The sequence below is a fragment of the Cricetulus griseus genome, chromosome 5, assembly GCF_003668045.3.
Source record: "Cricetulus griseus strain 17A/GY chromosome 5, alternate assembly CriGri-PICRH-1.0, whole genome shotgun sequence".
NCBI classification, from domain to species: domain Eukaryota; kingdom Metazoa; phylum Chordata; class Mammalia; order Rodentia; family Cricetidae; genus Cricetulus; species Cricetulus griseus.
In genome coordinates, this window is record NC_048598.1 from 164,456,777 (window position 1) to 164,484,466 (window position 27,690).

The following is a 27,690-nucleotide window of genomic DNA, read 5'->3' on the forward strand; positions in this document are numbered from 1 at the left end:
AAGCATGGAATGAGGTTAGAAAGTTTGGCTTCTATCACCCAATCCTCCTGTATAGATCACTTGTTTGTAGTCCTCTTAAAACCTGAGGCATTTCATTAAATCACGTTCTCCATAGCTGTGTATGTATTCCTCTGTCTCCAAACTTGTCTGTGTGATGTGCTATTCTCAGTCAACTCTCTCTATCTTGAAGCTTTGAAAATATCAAATGAGAAGTTGCTAAGATGCTCTTTAGAGGCAGTAAGGTAGGAGTGGCCTCAAAGTTAGAGGCCTAGAGTCTTAACATTAGTTATTTCTCTATTGGAATTATTTCTAGTTGTTTAGCTTTAAATTGTTTTTGAAATAATTTTACACATTTTATTCTGACTCCAATCCTATTAGTCCTATTAGCAGCTCAGAAAGAGTGAGGCAAAGAGGTCAGGTATCTTAAATGCATTCTGTGATACAGTTAAGTTTGAGACATGATAGATTCTAAGATCTTGAACTATAATGATATTTTTTAGATTATTCCCTAACCTAATTACCTCTTGTTTTCCATAATAATGATACCCTATTTTATAAATTGTTACTAATATCCAAAATGCTGCTGAGAAATATATTTTCAATGTTAAAGAATTATACATATTTCATTTAAATGTCATCAAGAAACATCTGCTGTCTTTATAAGTGAAATGTGACCCTAAAATCATGGCAGGAAAGCCTCCTTTTTGGAGGCTTTTTGGGCCTCCTTGCTTTGACAGCTCCAGTTGTGTGGGAAGGAATGCACACTTAGTCACAGTAAATCTCCAGCTCCCATAAGAACACAATTATTAGATTGTTTTAAAACTATTGATTTATCATGGAAAGGAAACACAAAGAGACAGAGTACATAAGAGAAACACAGACAAACTATGGGAACTGAAACAGTAATAATAATGCCTTAAACTCTCTTGACATGAGTTCCCAAGTTTTTCTGCCACTATTTTCTTAAGAACAAATGCAATCTTAACAGAAAATCAGCACAACCCTTCTGACGGAGCCCTGGTTTGTATGCAAAGGAAAAGACATGGAGTGCCTCTGCTTGGTGTTTCTCCTGCTTCTGCTGCTGTAACTTCCATAACGGGCCATGCCCTACAAATGGAGCCCAAAACATCTTTCCCTGAGGAAGGATGCTTCTGTCAAGTATTTTGACAAAGAAACTAGAAAACAGAGTAACACACTATCAAAACTGAATGGATTAAAAATTCAACACTGACAAATGTTTTGATTATACCTCTACAAATTTCTTACAGAGCAAAGCTTGGAAGTTGACATTTAAGGCTTTAGAAGCTATACTATGAGCATATTGAGAGACAAGAGCATTAACTGGGAGAAATATATATATATATATACATATATATATATATATATATATACATATATATATATATATATATATATATATATAGGCATCATTTTGAGTTAAATTAACATATACAAAAGCTTATATACTATTCATAAGGCCATCAAAATGTATAACACATTTACTATTACTGAAAAGAAATAAGCAAAACTTTTCAAAGGAAATATTTCAGATATGTTAGTATTCATTGGAAAAATTTTCATGAAAAACAAGTATGATGGTGGCCATATATTCCATGTATTCCATAAAAGAATAGCTTACAGAATGTCTCCTTTTTAAAAATTCTGATGTTTGATTCTGAAAACTGATGAATGACTTTTGGAGGCTGTTCTGTCTGTTTATACTGTTTACTTCATTTGTATACATGAAGTAAAGAATGACTTTCCATGCTTATGTTTCTACAGTTTGTTACAGATGAAAAATACTTTTGTTTGTATTCACAGAATAAAGGAGGTAAGAAGAATACAAACCATGTTTGTATAAGGTATTATAGCATCTCTCCAGTCAATTGCAAAATTAAACTCACTGATGCACTGACCAAATCAAAACAATGTGCTTTATTTTTCTCAAGAAAATCCCCAGCCCAAATAGCAATTTGGCTTCCTATTCCTTTGCTTAGAAAGTACATTTTCATTTACCACAAGTGTCTAACTTAATCAAAGATACAAACACAGAAAGGGTGTCTGGTTCTTGTTTCATTGTGTTTCAGAATGTAAATGAGAAGCAGTGAGAATGTACTTTCTGAAGACATCCATTGTATATATTCCCAGCAGTGTTTATGAATTTCAAACATTTTAGCTGTAGCTAGTATAAAAGAAATATTTTATTATTTAAATATGAAAGATGTCTGAAAAATAAAAAAAAAATATTTCATTCTTTAAAGGTTCAAGGTTGCACCAGTCAAAGTGTATAGAGTAGAAAATATGAGTGCATGGAGTCACAAAATTCCACCATTCCTATGCTTAAAAGTAAATAACACTTAAATCATAATCATTACTAAGTGACCACCCAGGAAGTGCTAGACAAAAGCTACATGATAACATAAATGTATCTTTCTTATTGGAGGTGAGTTTGAAATCACTGTTCATAAAGCTGTTACCACAGTACAACTTGTCTAAGAAAGAGTGAACATGACAATGACAACAGAGTTTTACAGTGTTTCTTAGGTCACCTCTTCATGTGTTTTCTCTTTATCATGTACAATTAAACATAGTTTTGATGAAAACTCTCACGCCTACATGTACATGAAAAATGTAAGCTATGTGACCACTAGTCTGATAAACCAGATATGCCACAACTCTTGACTCAAATAATCTAGAGTCTGTCCTCACCTGACAGGTTGGCAAACATTGAAGTTTAGTGATGTCATTTATTTTGGAGCATTACTAACAAAATGGCAGTCCTTGCTTAGCTGTGTATGGTACATCTGTCTTGTACTTTCTCTTCCCAAGGCTCAGAAATCATGGAGGAAGAGGAGAAAAAGTTTTCAAGAGCTAGAGGCAGAGGATGATGGCAATGAAATAGAATATTTTAGATACAACAAGACGATTGTTATACCATATACAAGACTTGTGAAAACTCAACCCAGACAAACTCAGCATGCAGGGAAGAGGTAATCATGAACCTTCATGCCTACCTTCCAAGTTTTTGGTAACTGATAGCTGATGAAAGGAATATTGAGTTTTCTTTAAGGATATGGCCACATGTTGGTTGACCATGCTCTCCAGTGTGTAGCTACACATACACAACAAATATAAGAGACAGATCTCTTAGAAGTAGTCTGAAAATGATTCCCAGTGTATATTCTTCATTGAAAAATCAAGATATTAAAGCATACCTCTCTTACAGAATTTTTGTAAAGTGGGAATTTGATTCCTTATAAGTTTGAACATATTTTATTGGAGAAAAGTCATTGGCTTTTAAAATAAACAGGAGCAAGGCTGTTCATGAAGACAAGGACAGACACACACACATATGAGTGTGCTAAGGATGATGAACTTTCTTACAGTTCTCACTTTGGTTTTAAATGTATCTGGGTGAGCAAGAAACAAAGTTAGAGTTTTTTTTAAGTCAATCCCTAGAAATCATGCATAAACCATTTGGAATTGAATCACATGTTATTCGAATACCAGTAAAGTCTTAATCTTGGTGATCTTATATAAATCGTTCTGAGTGTTTATCCTAAGTGGCGGATATTCAAATGACAAAACAAACAATTCATCTAAAATTTTCATAAGTGTTCTTGCTGTGTGAGTTTCTTAAAGTGAATACATAACCACACTGAAGCCACTAAGGACTCTGTGTCTCACTAGGACTGAAGAGACTCTTCAAATGCAGTCCTTGGAGTCAAATGTTTATTATTACAATGCTTATTTTATTTTGAAATGATTAGTGTGTCTATATAGTCTATATATGTGCTTATGTTTCTTATTTTTACATGATACTGTTTAACATGTCTGTACAGATAGCTATGTTACAGTAGTTAAAAGAAAATAAATCTTAATTAGCTTTATCAACTTACCAGATTTCTACATCAAAAAGGAAAGTGTTTTGTGATGATGTTCACCAATATGGACAATCGTAATCCCCTTATTTTGAAAATTTTATAAACTGAAGGTGTTTCTTCCACACCATTTCACATAAATGAAACCAATATTTCTGACAAAATAGCTGGCTCCTGGGTTCAGATCACAAATACATACTATGAAATAAGGCCACTTATGCCGGATGAAATTGAAAAGCTTATCAATCACTATTCTGGTCATATCTGGTAAAGATGTGTGAACTTGCATCAGTGAAATGGCTATGATATCTTTAAAACAGAAGGTATACTTAAGATATTCAATAAAATTGCATTTCAAAAGCTAAACACGCTCATAAATTATCTTGTATAAGATCAATTCTTTGTTGAAAGTTAATGCACAAATAGAACATCTAAACATTTGCTCCATTTTCTAGAAATAAGCTAGCAAGGTAATGATAAATTCTTTAATTAGTACATGCAGGCAAAATAACAGACTCAGAAAATTGTTGTTTTTTTAAGCTCAAAGGTAGCATGAATTAGGAACTATTTGCCACTTGGTGCTGCTATCTTTACACTGAGAGTAAACATATGCATTAGTAAAGCAGTGACCAACCTAATACCAAGCATGATACAATGCATACAAGTTGGTAGCACCAAATTGAAAGTATTTTTGTCCTCCCTGAATATGGTAGCTAGTTTTACATCAACTGAAGATAAGCTCAAGTCTTTTGGAAGGGAAACTTCAATTTGGAAAATACTCCCACCAGATTTCACTGTGGCAAAGAGTGCCACCCATTTTTTTTCTTTACATTAATGATTGCTATGAGAGGGCTCAATTCTGGGCAAGTGGTTTTGGGGGCATAAAAAAATAAATACACAAAAAAACAGGCTGAACAAGCCAGGGCAGCAGGCTAGTAAGCATCCTTTCTGCGTCCAGGTTTCTTCCCTGCTTGAGTTCCTGCTTTAACTTCCCTTGATGAAGATCAGTTACCTGAAGTGTAAGCTGAAATCAATAGGTTCCTCCGCAAGCTGCTTTTGTTACATTACTTCATCACATCAATAGAAATCCCAACTAAGACACTATTCCTCAAGATCCAGTTGGAACTTAGTCAGTTTGCTCAAAACAATTATAACTTCCATGAAATAGCATTATGAAAGAAAACAAAGATTAATGGTGTTGTGATAACTAAGTCAACCAAATGTGAACACAGACAGGTCTTCAACTGAATCATGAAGAAATGCTTTAACAGACAAATGGCTGAAAGATTTTAAAGATTTTTAAAAATGTTGTTTAGATTTAATTATAAATGATATATATGAATTATTATATATAATGTAATAAATATGTATATTATGACCATATATATATATATGGTCATAATAAATAAAAACATTTTGGCCTTGTTTTGATTCTACTTTGCAACTGTCAGTAAAAGTTTTGATGTGAGTGCAAAATAAAACGATAATTTGAAAGTAGATGGAATTTAGTTCTTGTTGTCTGCCACCCATGCATTACTTTTCTCTTTGTTGAGTCTCTCGTCCACTTAACCTCTTTGGGCATACATTTTTCCACCAACAATATGACAGATTCAAACTAAATGATAGCTTAATGGTCTATTGTCAACATTCTATAATCCTATGATTCAAGTTCATTTTTCTCTTCTCTTTAAAACAGCTTGATCATTTGCATTATTTCAGACTAAACTGCTACTATTTCTTTATCTCTAATTGTGCCTTCTGTTTCATCCAATTCACCTCACTCCACTCCAATCAGACACACACACACACACACACACACACACACACACACACACACACACACACTGAAAACCTGGAAGAGTACAAAGACAGAAGGGTAGGAAGTAATTTATAATCATATGAACTTCCCCTGTCACTTCAAAAAGAAAGAGAATTTATAATAAACAATGAACTTCTTAAAATTATCCAAGCAGTGGTGTTCACCACTCAAGGTCAGCTCCCGGGAGAGTCACTGAGGATTTTGAGGGTCTGCCTAACATTTACCCCCTGTGTTGCTTCTGCATACAGTTGACTCTTCTCTCCTGAATTCTGTAAAGGTTACTCCTGCATACTCCAGAGAAAATCTGTTAGGAACATAAGATAAACTGCAGAAAAAGACTTCAGCATGTCAGGTGAAGTGAAAAACAATGCCTTATGTAGGTATTGGGGAACTATATAGGGAAAATATGGAAGACAGATCAGGCAAATACATGTCATGAGACAGAGAAATGTCCTCTGTTTAAAGTTAATCAGTAATTGACACTGGATTTAATCTCTGAAGGCTTGTGTTCTATGGAAGCTTTAGCCTGTGTTAGGTTACTGACTGTGCTAATGGTACAAGGTTCACATTTAAGGGCAGAGAAAGTCAGTGATGATTTACATGCCGTTGATTAGTCTGCCAGTGCCAATGCATAAGGACTGTGACTGTCCATGTCATCATTGGAATTACATTTATACTTAGACTAACAAAACATGTCACAGCAAGTCTCATGGAGCATCTATAAGCCATTCTCTCCTCTCAACTTTTAAATTCATTCCCTTCATTTCTCAGTAAAGACAGTGAGCTAAGTGAGCTAAGAGTTTCAGGGCTGACATTAAGAACTGCTGTGAAGCCTCAAGTCACATAATAGTCACAGCCACATTAGTGAAGACATCTTCTAGACAAAACACAAGAGTGAAGAAGGTAAATTACTTTTGTATTTGGTTTTTTGAGACAGTCATGTTTCTCAAGCTGGTCTAAAGATCCCTATAAAGCTGAGGGTGACTGATTTCCCCACTTCTGTCTTTCAAGTGCTGGGGTTATGGGCGTTCATCCTCATACCATACAATTCAATTATAAATAAATATCTTTAATGATTATGTATCACAAGTATTATATTTGAATATCATTACAACCCACTTAAAATGACAATGGGGCTACTATTGTTTCTTTCTGCAATAGTTAAGAGGAAGTGAAACACATTTCCTGTTTCAATTTTTAAAAATCAGTGTTGATGAAAATATTACCTTTCCTTTATGAAAATTAGAACATACTTATTTCCATTTTTTCAATTGTGTAGACTGAATGTGTGGTTGAAAACTTGTCTTCATTTGTTCCTGAAGAGACTAGGGTAGTTATCCTCTCATGCAGGTTAAAGCCCTCTAGTCTTTTAAGTCAAAATTTATGCATGCCAGTAGATAGACTGAAGGCCTAATAGGGGACACACTTCTAAAGGCAATTCTGATTTTCTGAGTCAGCACGTGACAAACCTCAGTTTCAATAAAATCAATTCTAATGTAAGCACCATATTGTGTCCTTCTGTCTTCAACTGCATGCATCAGAATTTATAACTGGAATGTTTGCAAAGATAAATGAGAGGAGGGAAGTGAGTGACATTTCTCTCCTAAGTGCATTTGATATATACTGTTCCTGACCACTCTGATAGCTTCCACAGCACTTACTTTGTGCTAAGAAAGCAGGCTTTAATCTGTGAAGATGAATCTCAGCCTCAAAACCCCCACTGCTTTTAATGGGGGTGACATAACTCCATGCCACAATAGACTTAGGAACAGGACCCCTGAGTGTCCAATTATTTTAAGTGCTTTTCCTATTCCCTGTCACTCAGCTGATCACAGTGGATTTATGTGGCAGAAACACTGCTCTGCCACAAACTTCCAGAGGAATCATTCCATAAGTCAAATAAGTGGATGATGCCTTAAAAATTAAGTGTTTCCTCAACGTTTAAATAGATAACAGCACTTTCTAAAAACTGCATTTTTTTGATACAAGTTTATTACTTAGACAGGGTTTAAAAGAAAAAAAAAAGCCCTGGCAAGGAAATCTTTTCCTTTTCTAGTAAAATGAAAAAGAAGAGGAAGAAAGGGAGTCGGGGCTTAGAGAAACATCCTGTTCAGAGTCCCAGAAGAATATCTTGAATATGGGACTGGAGAAGTGATCATTTTCCAATATTGTCTAAATAAACCAGCAATGGTCAATGCAATATTCATCAACTTCAGAAAGGAGTATTGAAGATTTTGTGTTGTCTGTACTCATTCTGCCTCCTGACTCAAAGTGCTTTTCTAGAATTCTTTTCTGCTCCAAAATCTCAATTTTATAATCACTTCTAATTCCACAATTATTAGATATGAATTTAACCCAGTTCCCCAAGTTTCATCTAAAAACCCGGGTGTATCTAAAATCCCAATCAAATTACCTATTACTTACTGACTATATTTTTGTCATGTAGTCATGGGAGATTGCCTATTTAGAATGGGAAAAATAAAAGTAATTTGTTTTCTTGTTCATGCCAACACTCAAGATTTATGAGCAATAGAGGTATAATGAAGTTCTAGGAAGACATAGATCTGGTACCAACCTAGCATAATGCAAAGCCTATATATTCCTGCCTGGATGAAATGAGTAATCAGTGCACCAGTGTGCACCAGCATCTCCGTCTGCCCATTTCTGCAGCTAAAACTACTTAATTCCTGCCATGTTAGATCAAGAAGAAGATACTCACCCTAGATCTTCCTCACCCTTCATTCCAATTAGTTTCATATGGTATTAAAATAAATAAAAATATCATTAGACATTGAATTCGGCAAATACATTATAAGAATTATTATGTTTTATTTCGGAGGACAAAGGAAAATGAGAAGTATATGATAAATGTGACTGCTTCCATAACCATGAACTGATATATTTTCATATAGTTGTAAATTTGAAGCAACTTGGAGAATTTCTAATCTCTTCACAATGTTTGAAATTTTTTTCTTCTCTAAATTGTGAATATCACAGCCAATCTAGGAAGTCCAAATAGACTATATTTTTGTTTTTAAGTGAAAAGGTAAAACAAAAATTGCAATCAGATGAGCCATTTGATTATCTTTAAAGGTAATAGCTTCAACATGATCCAAAATTCAGTATTTTAAAGTGAAACATTCTCCTACATACTTGGAAAATTGCCCAAGTCTAGACTATCACAATGACAAACATAGACGGAGACAGGAAAATACAATTTTGGATCTTAAAGATAAAAACTGTTTAAGAAGATTATCCATTTATATTTGAACTATAATTTATTAGACTCCTATTAGCATTCAAATGTGAATTAACAAAATTTATGGGGAAACATACCTTGAGCTCAACAAACTGCATTTTTCTCAGAACATGCAGAGATGCAAAGATGTGACAGGAATTGAGTATGAACTGTGTTCCAGGAACTACATGTAAATGGTATCAATTGTCTGTCTTTTTGCAAGTAGAGACTTGCTGATCTTTTTGCTTTTCTTTTGTGTATTGATTTGTTCTTTACCAAGAAAAAACAGTAGTTAAATACTTGTCTGAGCTTCTGTTTCAGAGGAAGAAGCTGGATAAAACAGACACTGTATCAGCAGGGTCTCATCTTTCCTCTCTGACCATTTGGTGTTGACATTGCTATCATCAGCAGCACCCTTTGCATTCTGTTCTTTGATAGAGAACCATGTTTATTTATAAGAAGCTTGGCTTTCTCTCTGTTTTTGTTCTATGTGTTAATTTGTTATTTATTTTTATATTTGTTCTTCAATAAAAATGAAAGAAAACTAATCAAATAGTTCCTCTTGCAATAATTGTTTCCATGTACCTGAAAACCATATATTATCATGAACATTACCACAGAAAATAGGAATGAGTACATTAGATAAAAATGGAAGAAAAATAAAAACATAACTAGATCTCATAAAGGATGAAATACAAACACACAAACTCACATACATTCTAAAGACAACAAGATCTCCAGTGCCCTACAGCTGGGTGTGATCCTGCACACTGCACACCGTTTTGCTCAAAGTCAACAGAAAACAACTTCCCACCAAAGGAACAGCTAGGAATTATCATGGTTACATGCACTGAGTAATTAATTAGCTAAGTAAAATAAAATGAATTCCGTTTCTATTATATCTATTAAAATTGTGGTCAATAGCAAGAGAGGAGAGAGAAACAGACAGAGACAGAGAATTTAACATACACAAGGAAATGTGAACCAGGGATTTTATGGACAGCAAAACTGACTTCCAAGAAAAAAAGCAAGGATATTTCCTTATCACCATACAGGATGAATCCAGAAATTATGTTCTCAGTGTAATCAACTAGAAATCAAGATTTTGAAAGCTCAAAATGGGTTGACTATGGACTGGTCATCAGTGTTAATCTTGCAAATGGGAAGTGAGCACAAAAGCTGCCTCTCCTCAGGTGGAAAAAGTATACAAAACAAAACAAAACAAAAAAATACATCATTAATGAAGGGACTTGAGGAATCTGGTCCCATAAGTCAAATTTGAATCTTATCAAGTATGCAGATTCCACAAGAATTCATAAGAATGGCAGAGAGCAGAGAAGAATATCAAGCTATTCCACACGGTGGAGTCCATCAGTATAAAACAGAAGGCCATATGTGTGTAAAGGAGAGCAACAATTCCATCAATTTTTAAAAAGTACAAGAAACCAGGTGTTGATGGTATATATCTTTATTCTCAGCACTCACTTGGTAGGCAGAGGCAAGTGGATCTCTGTGAGTTTGAGTCCAGCCTGATCCATACAGCCATTTCCAGGACAGCCAGGACTGTTACACAGAGAAACCCTGTCTCGAAAAACCAATATATATATATATATATATATATATATATATATATATATAAAAATGGAATTGCATAAAAGATTATTTTGAGTGTATAATAACAATTGTAATTAAATAACTTTTTTTACGTTTGTATTAAACACAATTCAGAAAATGAAACTTATATGACAAGTAGAAATTAGAACACTAACAAGGTAGCTGATATTCAACAGCTATTAAACTTTTTTAATTCATCAGTTGGATCAATCATTAGCTATTACAGTAAACTATTTGCAGACTAAACAAACAACTTTTCAAATGTCTGGGCTTTGCTTCTCACTACCTAGATAGAAATAGATTTAGAATGGAAGTGGGGAACAGGCCATGGGGTGATAGCTGTTTGGATAGATGTTGACATCCAAACACCAATAACTGACAAAATAAATGCTTAAAATGGGATAATAAGGGAATTTTTTAAACAAGAGCAGAGAAAAAAGTCACCTGATTATGTTAAAATAACAATAGATATTTTCTAGATAGAAAATTATCAAAGTGACACAAAACAATGCAGACAAGCAGTGCCTCTGAAAAGTGACCAGAAGAGGGTACTTGAAATGAATTTTAACAATTTATAATGTTTGTGTAGAGACTGAAATTCATGTAAAGTCAAATAGCTAGCAAAGTCTGTGCAGACGTCAATCTTGGCAGAGCTGCTTTGTAATCCCTGTTCTGTCTGGGAGCAGTGAAAGCTTGATTTATACTCAGCTGCAAGAATCAAAAATCCAAGCTTTCAACTGTAGGGCAACTTCCTTCTTTCTTTGGAAGATTAGAAACTAGTATATGAGTGTGTGTGTGTGTGTGTGTGTGTGTGTGTGTGTGTGTGTGTGTGTGTGTGTGTGTGTGTGTGTTTCTTTGTTTTTCATAAACAATGAATCTATTGTAATGTATTTGGGGTAGTGTTTGCTCCTTGCAATAAATGTCCTCATTCATCTGCCTACCATGTTCTACCAGGAAGTAAGTGATAAACACATGCAGGAACCTAAGCAAGTGGACTGACTGGACAAAGAGATAAGAATTCAGTAACAAGCTGAACTCAGCTCAGTGCACAAGAGAGAGATGCACATGCCAACAATGTTACAAACAATGGTGCAAAGCACAGGACTCCACTAGTGCCTTTCCAGACACACAGCCACAGATTCCATGGGTTCTTGCCCTCATGATTTTTTTCGGACTGAGTTACTCTGATTTTTCTTCATTTTAATTTTTCAGAGAAAAAAATAAGTATTTTGGAAATTTCTCTTTGCTATATGAGTAATAAAATAATAAAATATACCTTAATATACTCCATTCACGTTAATAAAAAATAAATCTAAGTAGTGCATACTGAACAACTTAGCTTCTCACTTAAGAGCATTGACTACTCTTCCAGAGGATCTAGGTTTGATTCCCAGTACCCACATGGCAGCTCACAACTGTCTGTAACTACTTTTCCAGGGAATTTGGTATCCTCTCTCTCTGTGTGTCTGTCTCTGTCTCTCTCTGTCTCTCTCTGTCTCTCTCTGTCTCTCTCTGTCTCTCTCTGTCTCTCTCTGTCTCTGTCTCTGTCTCTCTCTCTGTCTCTCTCTCTCTCTCTCTCTCTCTCTCTCTCTCTCTCTCACACACACACACACACACACAGGCAAAACACCAATGCATATAAAATAAAAATAAATAAATCTTTTTAAAGGTATTTAAAAGCAACTTAGCTCCTTTTAAAGATATTTTAAACAAAAAGCTTAGTCAGCTGCTAAATATTATATGACAATGGCTTTTGCATGAACTTCAGAAGTTCTGTGTTTACCTACCATTTATAATGATAGAATGCAAACATGTCTAGCACAAATTACTTGTTTAAAAGTATTATTACTGTTGTTCTTGTTTAGATGTTTTGAATACCTCACATTTTCAGTAATGTTTCAATGAATGGTTTGTTGAGTCTGTGGACTCAGTTTAAAGGCAGAGAGAAGGCAGGGGAGGCTGGAGGAAAAACAGGGGAGATGAGGGGGTAGAGGGGAGAGGAAGACCTCATGCCATTTGTTACAACATGGTTCAAAGAGAAAGAATTATTTCTAAATTAAATAAACCAAAGCAGAAATAGAAAATGTAGTATATTCTGTGATTCCTAGAGGTTGTAGAATGACAAAAATGGGGAGATCCACAAGGATGGAGGTAAATGTGTCTGTGCTGTAGACCTAGCATAGAATCTCCTGACCATAGGTAAAAGAATCATTTATTGACTTGGAATTTGCAAAGAGAGAAGACCTCTAATGTTCTCACTGCCCAGAAAGCAACTTTGTGAGGTAATGAATAGATTTAGTAGCTTGACTGTGATAACCATGTCACAAAATATATTGATTGAATAATGTGTGCTCTACATTTTGAAAAAATAAGGTTTTATTGGCTGAACATCACAAGATTCAGTTTTCTTTTAATTAATATAAACATAGAGCAAATGCACATGAACACATACAGAACAGAAAAAGTTTGGACACAGCTTACTTTGATTTGTAGTTTTAAAAGCTATGCCAAGATGAATTTCTGTACATTTAAAACATAGGGAAGAGGGGGAAAGAAGAAAAGGACAGGGAAGAGGGAGTCAGAGAAAGACAGGAAGACAAAGGAGGAGGAGGGTTTTGAAATGAAGATGCTTTGAAGCAGTTCAGCCACTCACACAAATGCTGAAGATTCAGGATGACTTAGTTAATGCTCTTTAAATTTATCAACTACTTGAGTTGTCTTCCAAAGAAAAGCTCTGAGCCTTGGCTTAAATCACAGAAGAGGCATGTAGTTTCCTTTTCAATGGAGGAGTATAGATTACAAGTGTAAGTATACACAATGCAGCTAGCATTGAGGGGTTGTCAAATATCAACACTTAGTAAAGTGTTCCCTTCTTACTAGTTCAGGGTCCTACCTAAATGGATTTTCATGGTGTTTAGATTTTTGAATAATGTTACAATACATACCAGGGAGATGGATATATTAGAATATAAACCAGGGAGAGGAATGCTTAGAGAACCTACGGTGCTCAACATATGCCACAACATCTGTGAGATCATTTTTGATTTCCATTCTTCCCCCTGTTTTCCATTCTTTCATACCCACCCCTACACTGTGCTGTGAATTGGTCTTTTCATGTACTTTATTCTTTTCTAATTTTTTTACTCAGTTGTACAATGACTTTAATTTTAATTTTTTTTATTTCCAGAAATCCTATTTTTCCATTCCATTTTTTTTCTTGGTTTTTTTGAGACAGGGTTTCTCTGTGGCTTTGGAGGCTGTCCTGGAATTAGTTCTTATAGACCAGGCTGGTCTCGAACTCACAGAGATCCACCTACCTCTGCCTCCCGAGTGCTGGTATTAAAGGCGTGCGCCACCAACGCCCGGCCCATTCCAAAATTTTAATGTTCTTTTAAATTATTTTTCTATCTAAATAAGATTTTTTCTTTAAATGAATTAAATGCCACCCTGTTTCTGCTATTTAGTTGTCCAGGTTATTCTTTTTGTTTGTTTGTTTTTTCTGGGTGTCGAACACAATTGCTTACTTCCTTGTGTACCAGATTTACTTTGATGTTTGTTCACAATTTCTATTGAAAACTGATTGAAACATCTATGACCACAGCCAAAATATGTCTAAAATGGAGTCCCCGAATCATGCTTGCTTTTTCTTCATTGTTAGGAAAGGCTCTGAAGTTGAGCTGGTATGATTCATAGGTCACATTAACCAATGAACACTATGTCTTTGTGGGTTTGGGAATAGTCATTATCTCCCTGCTCCATCCAAAGTACTAATTATTTCATATCTATAACCAAACATGTGATCAATACATTTAATCTGATAGCACCTGGAGAGAGCTATGATAATTTGCAAATAAAACTGAGATTAAGAGAAATTAAGTAATTGCTTAATTTTAAATGATGGATTCAGAATTTGAAATCTTGATTATCTAACTTCAATTTATCATTTGTTCCTCCCCATCTAAAAGGCTTAGAAAGGAAGCTAAGGACTTCAATGGGATTATATGATCCAGTGACAGTACATCCGTATCTTCATTGCAAGAACTATGATAATGTCATAAAGAAAAGAAAAATTTTGTATAAGTAATGCTAATATTATATTTTATATGGGTAACTAAATGGTCCCTTCAGTCCAACATCACTGACTGAATCCTTGTGACTTTTCCAGAGATTTATTATCCTTCTGGTGGATTGTACACCTTTTTTCCCTAAACTATGTCTTTGTTCAGCTCAGTTAAGGGAAGGATCTGTGAACAGTGTCACAGGCTTGTAATCCGAGAGTTTCATTGGCATAAATTTCAGACCAACCTAGGCTACATAGTCTGGGCTACAGAGTGAGAGTTGGCCTGCAAATAAAAATACAAATCTAAACAACAAAACTAACAAAAGAAGAAAGAAAGAAGTACAATTATGGTAAGACTAGGAGAGTTCCAGACAAGGGATTGTTCACCCAGCATTGGGTTATTTCTCTGCAGCTCCTTGATGTCTTCATTCCTTCTCCCATCTCCATTAGTGAGAGCACATAAACTGAGGTAGTCCTCCTTCTTATGGGCACACTTGCAGAAAACAATGAGTCACTGGTGTAACTTTGAAACCCTCTTTAAATATCTTTCCATCTGCTTATGCTTCTGGGACTTCAGGTATAGGGACAATATCTGAATTGAGATGGGCATAGGGACAATCCTTCATCCTCACCTAACTCTTTATTGAGTTTCACTGACAACTCTCTCATTATTAAAGACTTCCTACTAAATTCACTCTGAATCAACTTCCTATGACCAAGCCAAATATATTTTTACTTTGGCCATCGTGTTTCTCCCCAGGACTTTGTGAGCGTTAAGAAAATACAAAACCCAATGGTTCTTTTCTTCTCCCTAATGCAGTTGTAGACTGGAGCTCAGCCAAAGAAGTGTCAACTTCAAATCCCAAGGCTCTTTAAAATCCCAGGGATTAGGATGTGCTTTGTTGTCAGTTCCACAGAACAATGTTTTAGCTTCCAGAAAGCATGCAAGGCATAGTAACTAAGTAGAAAATAAGAGAATGTTCTGCTGCATACACCGTGAAATTCAGAACAATGACTCTATCTCAACCTGGAACATTCACTTATGATGCTTAATAACATTCTATGGCAAATTACTTGTGTGTGTGTGTGTGTGTGTGTGTGTGTGTGTGTGTGTGTGTGTGTGTTTTTACTTTTTATTTTTCATGGAGTCTTAGTATTTAGTCTCAAGTGGCCTGAGATCCTTATATTCTTGCCTCAGCCTCCTGACTACTGGAGTAACAAGTATGTAGGCAATGTCCAGCCTTTGTCTTGCTTTGCAGTTTAGAATTTTATCTTTATTCATCCTTAAGACAATTAACAAGTGTACTACTCTATAATGACATTATTCAGAACAACTTCTAAACATTGAAGACATGTGCTATTTTTCTATGAATTTCTGAAAATATCCAGCAAAGACCTTCAACGCTCTATGAAAAGCAGCCTGCATAACATAGAGTAGCATTGTTCCTGTTAAGGCTGAGCTCAGTTTCAGATAAATGATCAAATTACATAAAATTTCTAGTTACACTAAGAGAATAGCTTCAGCAACTATTTTACAACATGGGAAGTATAGTTAACAACAATATTGTATTTTGAAATTCAATGAGGTTTTACTGTTTCCACTACAATGATGTTAAGTTTGTATGCTTATTAAATCATATCACACATTGGATATACATTTCAAAATACCATATTATAGAAATAAATGTATATAAATAATACATTTTATATTAACTAAATATTTTTTTAAACTGAGAAAATCATTTTTATACTTTTTAAATAATAATAATAAATATTACGCATTTTAAGCTGCAGCAACAATATAAAATGTATCATTTATATACATTTATTTCTATAATATGGTATTTTGGAATTCCTGATTATAGATAATAAAGTTTATTGGAAATAATGCTATAGCAATACTAATTCATATATTAAAGACTATACAGGAAGATTTTCTATTTTTAATTTCTATTTAATTTAATTTAGTTTACAATCAACTTTGAAGTAATTTTATGAATACACTTATTTTTAATTCACTGTTATGTAGGATAAAAGAGATGAAAAATTGTCAATTACTTTGAAAAATCTTGTTAAGTCAGATTACAATTGATAGCTGAGTTCTGTGTTTACTATTTACAACTTCCTGGCTAAAGACACAGGTACTGTATGACATGTCTTTTTTTAAAGCATAACCCTACACATCTGTTGAGCACACATCTGGACATGTGGCCGGACTCATCATTTCCTTCTGTATATCCAGAAACTGTCAGCCATTTCAAAGGGGAGAACGGAAAAAGTTACATCCTTTTTCTGTCCAAGTTTTATAAACTTTTTTTTTTTTTTACCTTTGCCCCCAGGATATCATCAAATGTAAAAATAAGCAGTCTGAATTCTTTAGCTGCAGAGAAAGCCAGCAGGAGGCGGGGGGAGGGGGGGTTTGGCGGGTGTGGGCTGTAGGAATGTCAGCTTGCCCAGGGTGAGGGGGAGCCTTCTCAGGAAGGCTCAAACACAGGCCCTCTATGCAGCAAACATCGTTTTGTAAACAGAAAAGAAATACAATTTGAGTACAGAAAGTAGGTAGATTGAATCACAGAGACCTGCAGTTTCAAAGTAAAGATGTCACATTTCATAACATTTTCAACTCACTCAGAAAATGTAACTTCAAATAAACACCTAAAGTTATCTCAAAATAGATTATGTCAAATGATAGAAGCAAGAATTTGGAATATTATAATCATAAGGAGAATGAACCTTAGAACAACTGTCTTGTGAATTTTTAAATGCATCAAAATAAGAGTTACTAATGAATCCAAGAAAGCAACCCAGTGACACAGATTTATTTACATATATGGTTATGAGGAATAAGGAATCATTTAACATACATAATAGTGAATTAAATAATCTTGAATCATTTCAGATATATACAAATAAGAAAATACAATCAAAAGGAAATGAGTGGATTTAGCTACATAGGTGCTAGCTATCATCATGGAACAGAGCAGAGTTCGTGGAACATTTGAACAATTACTATTGTTTACGTGGATATGCTAAAACAGAATAGCAAAACTAAAAGGGAATACTAAACTTCTGTCATTATATATATGACATAAATTTCATATATGTATATGTATATGTATATATATATGACAGCCTTTTGCATACAAGTGACAGAAACATATTCAGTTGATATTTGTGGAAATATCAACTTCTGTTTGTTCCATCATTTTGGTACCTTCAGTATAATCAATTATATAAAACTAGATATTAAAATTATATACTTAAGCCGGGCAGTGGTGGCGCATGCCTTTAATCCCAGCACTTGGGAGACAGAGGCAGGTGGATCTCTGTGAGTTTGAGACAAGCCTGGTCTACAAGAGCTAGTTCTATGACAGCCGCCAGAGCCACAGACAAACCCTGTCTCGAATCCCCCCCAAAAAATTATATACTTAATAGAAGTGAAATAAGCCACACACTAAAATATATGATCATTTTGACATAAGATTGAATACTTTAGTGGTCTATTGATTTTTTTATTTTCTGTATTGGGGGGTCCTTGAACACATTTAGGTCTTCAACCTCTTTTCTAAAATACGGCCTTTCATTTATTCCATACACATTGAATTACATATAATTATATAAGCTATAATTATGTAAACTATATCACATACACACTCACATGTCAACTCCATGTCAGAACATCTGTGGACATTCTAATTTGCCGCATTTGTATCGCTTATGAACTTGTTTTGACAAAAATATTCACATCTGTCTAAGCAATTAGCCTCTCATACACTTTCAGGGAAACAAGACAAAGTAGAAAGTTAGGTAACACTGGGAAAGAGTAAATAAATCTATTAGACAAATAATTTTCTAAGACAGTAGTCCTGAGCTCTTTTGATATGACAGGTTAAAAAAATTAGAAAACCTGGGCAACGCCTGGCTCAAGGTTTCAGTGATAAAAGTCAATCCACCTACCTTGAGCACAGGAGTTCAATCCAGGGCCCACATAACTAAGTAGAAGACAGATTCCTGCATGTTGGACTTTGACATTCTCGTGATTACTGTAGTACGTACACATACACACACACACACACACACACACACACACACACACACACACACACACACACACATGCAATGCAATAAAAACTTTTTTGTAGTAAGATAACACAATCATCTTAAAGTCACAAAATGGCTTTTTAAAAACCCCATTGGGAGGGGCCTGGGGAGACGGCTGGCATGTGCTGCTCTTGTATAGTATCTGATTTTGGTTCCCAGACACACATGGTGGCTCACAAGGCCCTGGTATTCACATTCTTTAGGATCTGACTAACATTTCTCCCTCTGACTGTATCAGGTATGCAGCTGATACACATACCTACATGCAGACACTCATGCATAAACAGTATAAAAGTAAGTCTTAATATATAGAGTCCTATTGTTAAGTATGGATTTGATATAATTACATTACTTATAAAAATGTTGTTTTATAAGTTAAGGTAGTAAAAGAATAAGGTGACATTAGTTGATATATTAGATACAGATTTTTCTTTTTTTGAGAAAAGTCTTATTACTGGAAATTCCTTTTGTAGGTTCTGGGGATATAGTTACATTTTAATGAACTTTGAAGTTATTTAATTATACAAAGATCTATCATCTAAGATTTATTTATCACCCCATTATCTTTCTATGCTCTATCATCTATTTACCCAACATCTCTACTTGATATCAGCAAAATCTCAAGAAGCATATATTCATGTATCTTTTATCTATTTATAATTTTAGATATACATTATTGTGAAGTCTCCCAAAATTGCTAAAATGTTTCTTCCCCACCTGTCAAGAATTTCCAATAATTAGTTAGTATTACTTTTTATTTATAGTATAGTTTTGTTTATACAGGAAAATAACTGGCTAGTTTGCAATAGCAAAAATTATAACTAAGTCTGTATCCTACCTGTAGAAACCTCCATTAAGTGGTTCTGTTTATAGGCCATGGATTGCTATTCTAAAACTTTCAAAGTAATCATATAATGAAGCTGGTACATAAAACAATTAGCTAGTAAGTGTCATAGTCTAACTTTTATCTGACTACAGTCTGACTACAGGACTATGTAGAGGCTGCAGTCCTATTTTATCTATTCTGATTGCTATTTTAAAACTTTCAAAGTAATCATATAATGAAGCTGGTACATAAAACAATTAGCTAACAAGTGTCATAGTCTAACTTTTATCTGACTACAGTCTGACTATACAGGAGTATGTAGAGACTGCATTCCTATTTTGTCTATTCTAATATTGCTTAACTATAAATTGCCAAATAATTTTATGTTTTAGCTGAATCAATAAATTTTCATTTTATATTCTCCTAAAATACCTGGGAACTTAAATACATGTATCAACATTATCCAAATTATACCAGATAGATGTTGAAATAGTATAAGCTGCATTTGGAGATGATTTTAATATGTTTTATTAAGTCTAAGGAATTAAGTCGCCATGCCTCACAGGTCTGGGACCAGCAACCCAAGATTGATCAGAGAGCTGAGGTCTGTATTGTCAGGATTTTGTACATGAGCTTTGAGTGGTGAGGAAGTGCATTAATGCTGTTTCAGTTTGTTATCTTGTCAGAGATATTTTGATAGAAATCAGCACTTTGTTTTCTAAGATCAAAGACGAAAATGTATAACACTTAAAAATTGTAGTAGGAACTTAATAAAGTTAGTTAATTGTTAATATTTATAATGGTAACACATTTTCAATATGGAAAGATATGGATTGGTGCTGACAAATAATTAACATATTAACTGGATGAACTAGAACCTGTCTGGCATACTTTAGAATATTAAAGTGACAGGAGAACATCTTGTTGCCTACAATCATTTTTCTTACATTTCACATTTTTAAATTTATTTTTATTTATTTTTACTTATCATAAAATACTTGTAAATAAATAAATGATACGACATATGATTGAATAAGTTTTAACATGTTTGTTTATAGTGATTACCATTTACTGACAAGCATTGGGGAAGCATAGAATACATATTTCTCTAAATTCCTTATGGTGAGATTTTCTAGATTCCTAGATATACATTCTGAAATATCACAGTCATTAAAATATGTCAGATGTTTAATATCCAAGTCGCATGCATTGTTGCCCAAGGCACTCTTGATTCTGTTATGGGTATGCTTTATTTACATCAAGCTTAGCTTTATTTATATCCATTCTCACTAAGTATTCATTGATGTCTTTTCTTCACCAAATTGCATTTATTCTTTTTCTCAGTTTTCCTTTTGGCACTATTTTCTTCAAAAAGCAAACTGTGATAGCAAAAATCAATTTGATTTGCCTGCATAGCCATTTCTGTTTTATGTTAAAGTATATGCCTGCCCATATTATTTCATGTTTAAAAATTTTTAAATTTGAAATCTTTGCTGTTAAGATGATTGAGCCATTACTGACTCTGCACAAACTTTGTTGTCTTCTTCCTATTCACTTGGCTATATGCTGCCTGTGAAATTCTTTCTTTGAGAGAGTTCCTGTGTAACATCATTGCTGTGGTAGAGACCATCAAAGTCTGCCTAAGACTGGTTTCCCACAGTTGCTTCTATATTTCTCACAAAAATGCAAGTTCCCTATTAGTGAACTGGAGTACTTCTGGAGTAGGATCCCTATAGATTTAATACCACCTGCACATTGTCTGTGCCTCTCTGAGCTGCTGTTTGCCTGTGTTTCACTTGCAGTGTAAGGGTTATTACAGGGTATGATTCTTCTGCAGTGTGTCAAACAGCTAAAATCTTGGAGCTGGCATTTAAGATCAGTTTCTGAAATTTCTGTTTTCAGTATCTGAGAATGTGCAGAGGCAAAAGTATATAATCAATGAGTACAAATGCCACTGAATTTTTGAGGTTATATGTGAAATTAAAAGATACAATTTACCCGTTAGTGTGAGGGAACACCATATCTACTCTTCAACATCTTTTTCAAGCAATTTTCTTTGTTCTGGAAAAAACTTTTAAGCTCTATTTTAAAAAAGCATTTGAACAACATAATAATTAAGTTGAAAAGGAAGCAAAATAAAAAAACTCAGAAATCAGGCAAAATAAACAAATCCCAGTAGACACATCCCCTAAATTATTCAATATTTTTAAATAACTAATTTCTAAACACAAAGCATTTTAAGAAAAAAAGGTGAGTTTGAGAGAATAAAGAAAATTTTAAATTATATAATTTTCATTTGAAAAAAGACAATATATAAAGCCAACATTATAATTGTATCGACTACAGCTCACAACTATTGATCTGGAATGACATTGGTGTTATCTATCAGATAAATGCAAACCCAAAGGGTATTCTGGTAACAGATTTTGCTGCCCATGTGTCTATGATGAGATCAGAAAGATTCATTTTCCTATGGATATATTGAGTTAAAGACATAGATATTTAAGTAAAATAAAGTCTACTACATTAAAAAAAAGAAACTCAAATGTATGTACCATGTATTCACAAGTAATATAATTTCATGAAATTGTGTGTATTGTAGTTTGTAGCATAAATTTTAAATTCATGGCAAATTGATGTCATAAGTTTCAAATCCAGTAAGCCACACACCATATTTTCTCTAAGAAAAAATCTACAATTGTAATAATGTACCCTACCCCATTCTGTAATGTCTTATATCTTTTGAAAGTGAAGTCAGTGTGGTTGCAGACAATTTTTATAGATTGATAAGGAATGCTCCTTTTACGAGGTAACATTTGATCACACAATGAAATCTTTCTAAGAGTGTGAGCCCTAGGATTCTGGGGAAACCGAAGCACACACAGGAGAGGCAAAAGTGAAAAGGCCCTGAATCAGAAGGACATGTGACTAGGTCAATGACATGCATCATCATTTTACCTGAAGTCAACTAAAAGAATAAACCTTACAAGAGATATGGGACGTCTGAAGTGGGGTACTGATCAGTTCTAGAATTCACTGCATTCAATTACACTTTCCCTCTCATTTTAACTGATTGTTGTCACCTATATTCCATAGCAGAACAATCAAGTATATGTGGCATCAAGAAGTGACCTTTTAGCTCAACCTGTGTTGAGCTAAAATGAGAGTGAGATATGTGATCTTAATAGTTATGGGAAAAACTAATACATGAAAGAATAGATGCATCAGTGAAGTTTGTAACAGAAGGAAACCAGTTCTAAGTATAGGGGCTCATCCAACATAATGGATTAATATGCTACTGAGTTGTGAGAAAAACAATGAACCTTTCATCCCTTAAATTTATATGCTATAATTACAAGGAAAGTACTGAACACAGGAAATGTGTACTGAGGAGTGGGGCTCCTGTGGGGATTAACTGGTTTGAGGGGCAGTGTGAACCATGCACTAGAAAATCCCTGTTCTGGGCTGGAGAGATGGCTCAGAGATTAGGAGCACTGGCTGCTCTTCCAGAGGTCCTGAGTTCAATTCCCAGCAACCACATGGTGGCTCACAACCATCCGTTATGAGATCTGGTGCCCTCTTCTGGTGTGCAGATACACATGGAAGCAGAATGTTGTATACTTAATAAATAAATAAAATCTTTTTTTTAAAAAAAAATCCCTGTTCTTCTGTAAGCAGGGTTGAGTGTGCCATTCCAATGTGAATGTGGAAGACCAGAACACCAGGTGCAGTGGAAGCTCAGATAATGAGGTTTCAGAAGATAACAAAGACTCTGGAGAATTGGACTTACAGATTATCTGAATTGTACTTTGACTTCATTCTGCTTACGTTCTGAGAACTGACTGAGGCTGAAGTCACTAGTAATGGTTGACCCATTAGTCAGAGGACATCTCACGACAGAATAGCAGTCAGGCTCTACCATGGCTACTGCCTACTGCTCTCCTGTAAGTCTACAGTGAGAGAAATACATGAAACAAAGATATTTTAAGTTGTAAAGTCTGGCCAGAAAGGATTTGTAGTTTATAGATCCAGAAAGGGAAAGTTTGAAAAAGACCACAATTGTTAAAGAGATTAGTGTCTTACAGAGATAGGAAAAGCCCTGAGGACAAGATCTTGAAGCCTATGGACATGCAAATGCATGGACAAGGAGATAATGCAAAGTGGGAATGAATGCTGCTGACCGGGTTCCTTGCTCAGAAACAACACCCTGGGAAGCATTCCCTGGTTCAGCACACAAGGCCCAGGGCAGGTGTAGTCTGAGACCAGACTTCTCTGCAGAATTTTCTGTAAGATACACATTCATGTTACCATTACCCGCAGTAAGATATGATAAAGGACAGGCACCGTGGAAACTTTATTCTTCTTTTCTAAAGCAGCAAATACTAATCTGTAATACCTTTTGGTTTATTTTGAAACAGGGTCTCACTTTGTAAGCCAGGCTAGCCCAGAATTATTTATGTAGTCAGTGTTGTGCTGAAATCTGAACCCCCCAAATCACCAAGAGACACATTCCAATGCAAAAGCAAAAAAGTCTTTATTGTTTAACGAGCTAACCTCATTAGCTCCAGACCTTCATCCATTCATCGTGGTGGGTGCCTGGAGAAGGACCCAGAGAAGCTACAAGGTGGAGAATATTTTGGAGTGAGCAAGGCGAGAGTGTGTAGGGGTACACAGCAGTCTTAGGATTGGGGCACTTCGGGGGTTGGACAACCTGTCTTGTGTTAATTGATCAAATGGTTGTTATAGCCTACAGGCCCTCCCAAGGTGGTTGCTATGCTCTGCACATCACTGTTACACACTTGTCCATAAAGCACACACCCAGAGCCATAAATCATAGCACCACCAGCTAGCTTCTGATTGGTTCCTTGCCACGAGGATGATATCTGACCTCCTAGTGACTAGGGCAGGCCCAACAAGATCATGCAAGCACATGCTGAGTCTTTTTTGCAGCCTGTCAAAGCGGCTGAAGCAGGGGCCTGATCCTGCAACAGGAAAGGCTCTGAACACCTGGACATACTCCTGTCTCAGGCTTCCATGTGAAAGAGTAGGAGTTAGACTTCCCAGTGCACAGATATGGAGCTGGCCATGGCTGGGTAGGGCCATTTTCCTTCTTCCTCACCCTTCCTCACCCTTCTAACTTGAGACAAAAGCCTGGAGACTGAAAACAAGGGGTTTGTAGATAATTCTGCCAGCAGCAGGCCCCCTGCTGATAGGCTGACTCAAAGAGTTCAAGACCTGATCAGGACCTGTTACATAACAATTGGGGGTTAATCAAATTTACTCCCTTCAAACTGACCAACCCCAAATTAGGGGAGGAACAACACCCTTTTGAGGCTTTAATGTCCATATCTCAGAAGAGCATGGAGATTTTGGATTGCTGAATATTTTCTCTGTTTGGCATAGGGTCTTTTTCTCTGTGTGCCTTCTGCAAGTCTTCATTTCCTCATTCCAATAAACATCTCCAACTGCTCAGTATGTGGTGTTTGAGATTTCTCCACTGCTACCTAAAACACTGGATAATTTTCCTGTCTTTTAATTCTTTAACTGGTAGGAAAAAGAAAAAAGAACAAAAACGCAATCAAAACTCCCAGGCTGTATCGCTGGGATCACAGGGCTCCGGGCAGCACTCCACTGAAGTCTTTGTTCCCTTATCCTACCAGTGCAGTCAGGAGAGCTCACAGAGCACAAACATGGTCTGGTTACCTAATGGAGTCCAGAGTTTGCATTTAAGGGTTATTCCATTTTAACATTTTGAATTTCCTTCTAAAGCCATCAAAGAAATCTATAGAGGTGCTCGAGCAACATTCATTTTATCCTGGATGTCAATAATTAGTAATAATTGTGTTGTTATGTAGGGAAAAAATGTAAAGAACTGTATTTCCTCAAAATAAGTTTTCTGACACAGAGATTTCTTAAAAAATCAATGTTTTGAAAATAAATGTTTTTACCTAAAACAACACTGTCCTCAAAACAGAGGAAAATGCTGCCCACATGTGAGACAAGTGAATGGCAATCTAGCAAAGCAGAACACCAGCAGTGATTTCGCTTACTAAAGGAATAATTTTAGTGTTTATGACAACAAAATTCCCTTCTATAAGTTTTGTTTCTTCATATTTAACATGTTAATATACAGGGAATACATTATCATATTATCTTACTGAAAATAGTGAAAGGATACTAACTACACAAGTAGGAAAATCATAGCTTTTTCTTTTCTTTCTGTATTTTAAGATGACATTTAAATGTTGAAACATTTTTCAGTTAAAGTTGAGCTAAATAACTACTCAGTTTGGAATTACAAGTTTTCATATTGTAAGATTTTCTTACTGATATATATATATGTCAGTATATATATATATAATATTATATTATATATATTTCAAGATCCTTAACACTATTTTAATATTTTTATTACTATTTGTGTATGAACTTTAAAATCAACTATCACAATGATGGTTGACATGTTTAACTACATAATTTATTTTTTCCTACTAGCTTTCCATTATGAACCACACTTTTGAATTTGTGATTAGGTTTCAGGGCCTGAAGGTTTTGAATGTTTTTCCAGAATGCTTTCAATTCCTTTAATGCCTGCCTCTACCACTGGATTCAGTGTAAATTTTTCCAATAGAAAGCATACTTTCAAAGTGCCTTGATTCCACATTTTAATTAATTTTAAGAATTTTATCACTCTTAACTAAGGGTATTCACAAAAAACATATTTTAAATTTTTATATTTGGCAATATTTTGGGTTTTTCGTTCAGCTTCAAGGATTAATTTCAAAGATTTATCAAATAAGAACACTATACACACACACACACACACACACACACACACACACACACACACATATATATATATATATCTCAGTGGAATATTAGAAGGTTTCTGAAACTGAATGACTCAGTATTTTTACAGCAGTATTTATTACACAGAACATAAGGGAAATGTACTTATTCACCACTATGCTTCTTCTAAGAGGAAAACTAGTGCTTTGCAGTCAAATACAAACAGTTTACTACATTTTTATTCTTAACCATATGTGATTTGGGAGTATTCTCTTATATTTACAGTAAGTAAATTATGTCAGAATCTGACTAATTTTCAAAGATACTGGACATTACTTACAATATTTATTTTTTAACTTGTATATTTACTTCAGATTGTTCCAATTAATTAACATTCATACTTTGATTAAATGCATGAGTTTAAAATGCTAGTATATATATTATATATATATTATATATATACATATGTGGTATGTATATATATAGTTCAGTTTACACAAAACATGCAAACACACACATGGTTCAGTAGCCTTAAGCACGGCACTGAACTATGTTCTTCCTATTCCATCATCTTTGTTTAGAAAGAAAGTTTGGTCTACTGTATTGCTGCACATCACACAGTTATTCACCCTGATCTCATGTCTCATATTACCATTTCTCATCTACTTTTTTTATTATTCCAGGTTGTTCCTTTTTCTTCCTTCCTCTTCCTTCCTCTTCCTTCCCTCAGCCCAAATAGCCCCTGAAATCCTCAGTGGTGCACTTCACTTTTTTTTTAAATTGGCACCTTCCTGCACTAACTTAAGAACTTTGGCATGTCTTATTGCTCCCCTGAATCCACTTGCTCTGTTCTCCCACACAATCCTCAATGCTCACCCATCCCTACAAATAACAGACCCAACACTTTCCAACTTTTTCCATGTCTTTTTTTCCATAACAAAGCCTTTATTTGGACTATGCAGTTATGAATCCCTAATGCAAATTCAGTGAACCAGCACAGAGAAAAGACTTTGTATGAGATGAGGTTTTGTGAAGCTATGACAGTACTGAAGAGCAATATGGTCAGTGCTTAGCTGATTGCATTTTCATTTGTGATGTGGAAGCCCTGCCAAGAAAAAGAATCGTGCTGACTATGATGGCAGATGTTCCCTAGAATTTTATGCTGCTTTAGAACTCTCCAGAATGACCTGTGATGATTGGGATGTGAAGTTTGATATTATGCATAATTGCCTACAGTTTAACAATGGATAGAAACCATTGCATTGCTTTTTAAGCAATGCACAAGCTATCATTTTCTAAAGGTATTACAATTATCATAATGACGAAACTGTATCTGCAATAATTTTAATTTTAATGCCTGTA

General features: G+C 34.8%; 1 protein-coding gene across 1 annotated transcript in view; it reads right to left on the reverse strand.

The window, feature by feature from the left end:
- The window catches only part of Agmo (alkylglycerol monooxygenase), a 302,932-nt gene that overhangs the window by 262,148 nt on the left and 13,094 nt on the right, over positions 1–27,690 (reverse strand). The gene's annotated exons all lie outside the window — the stretch shown is intronic.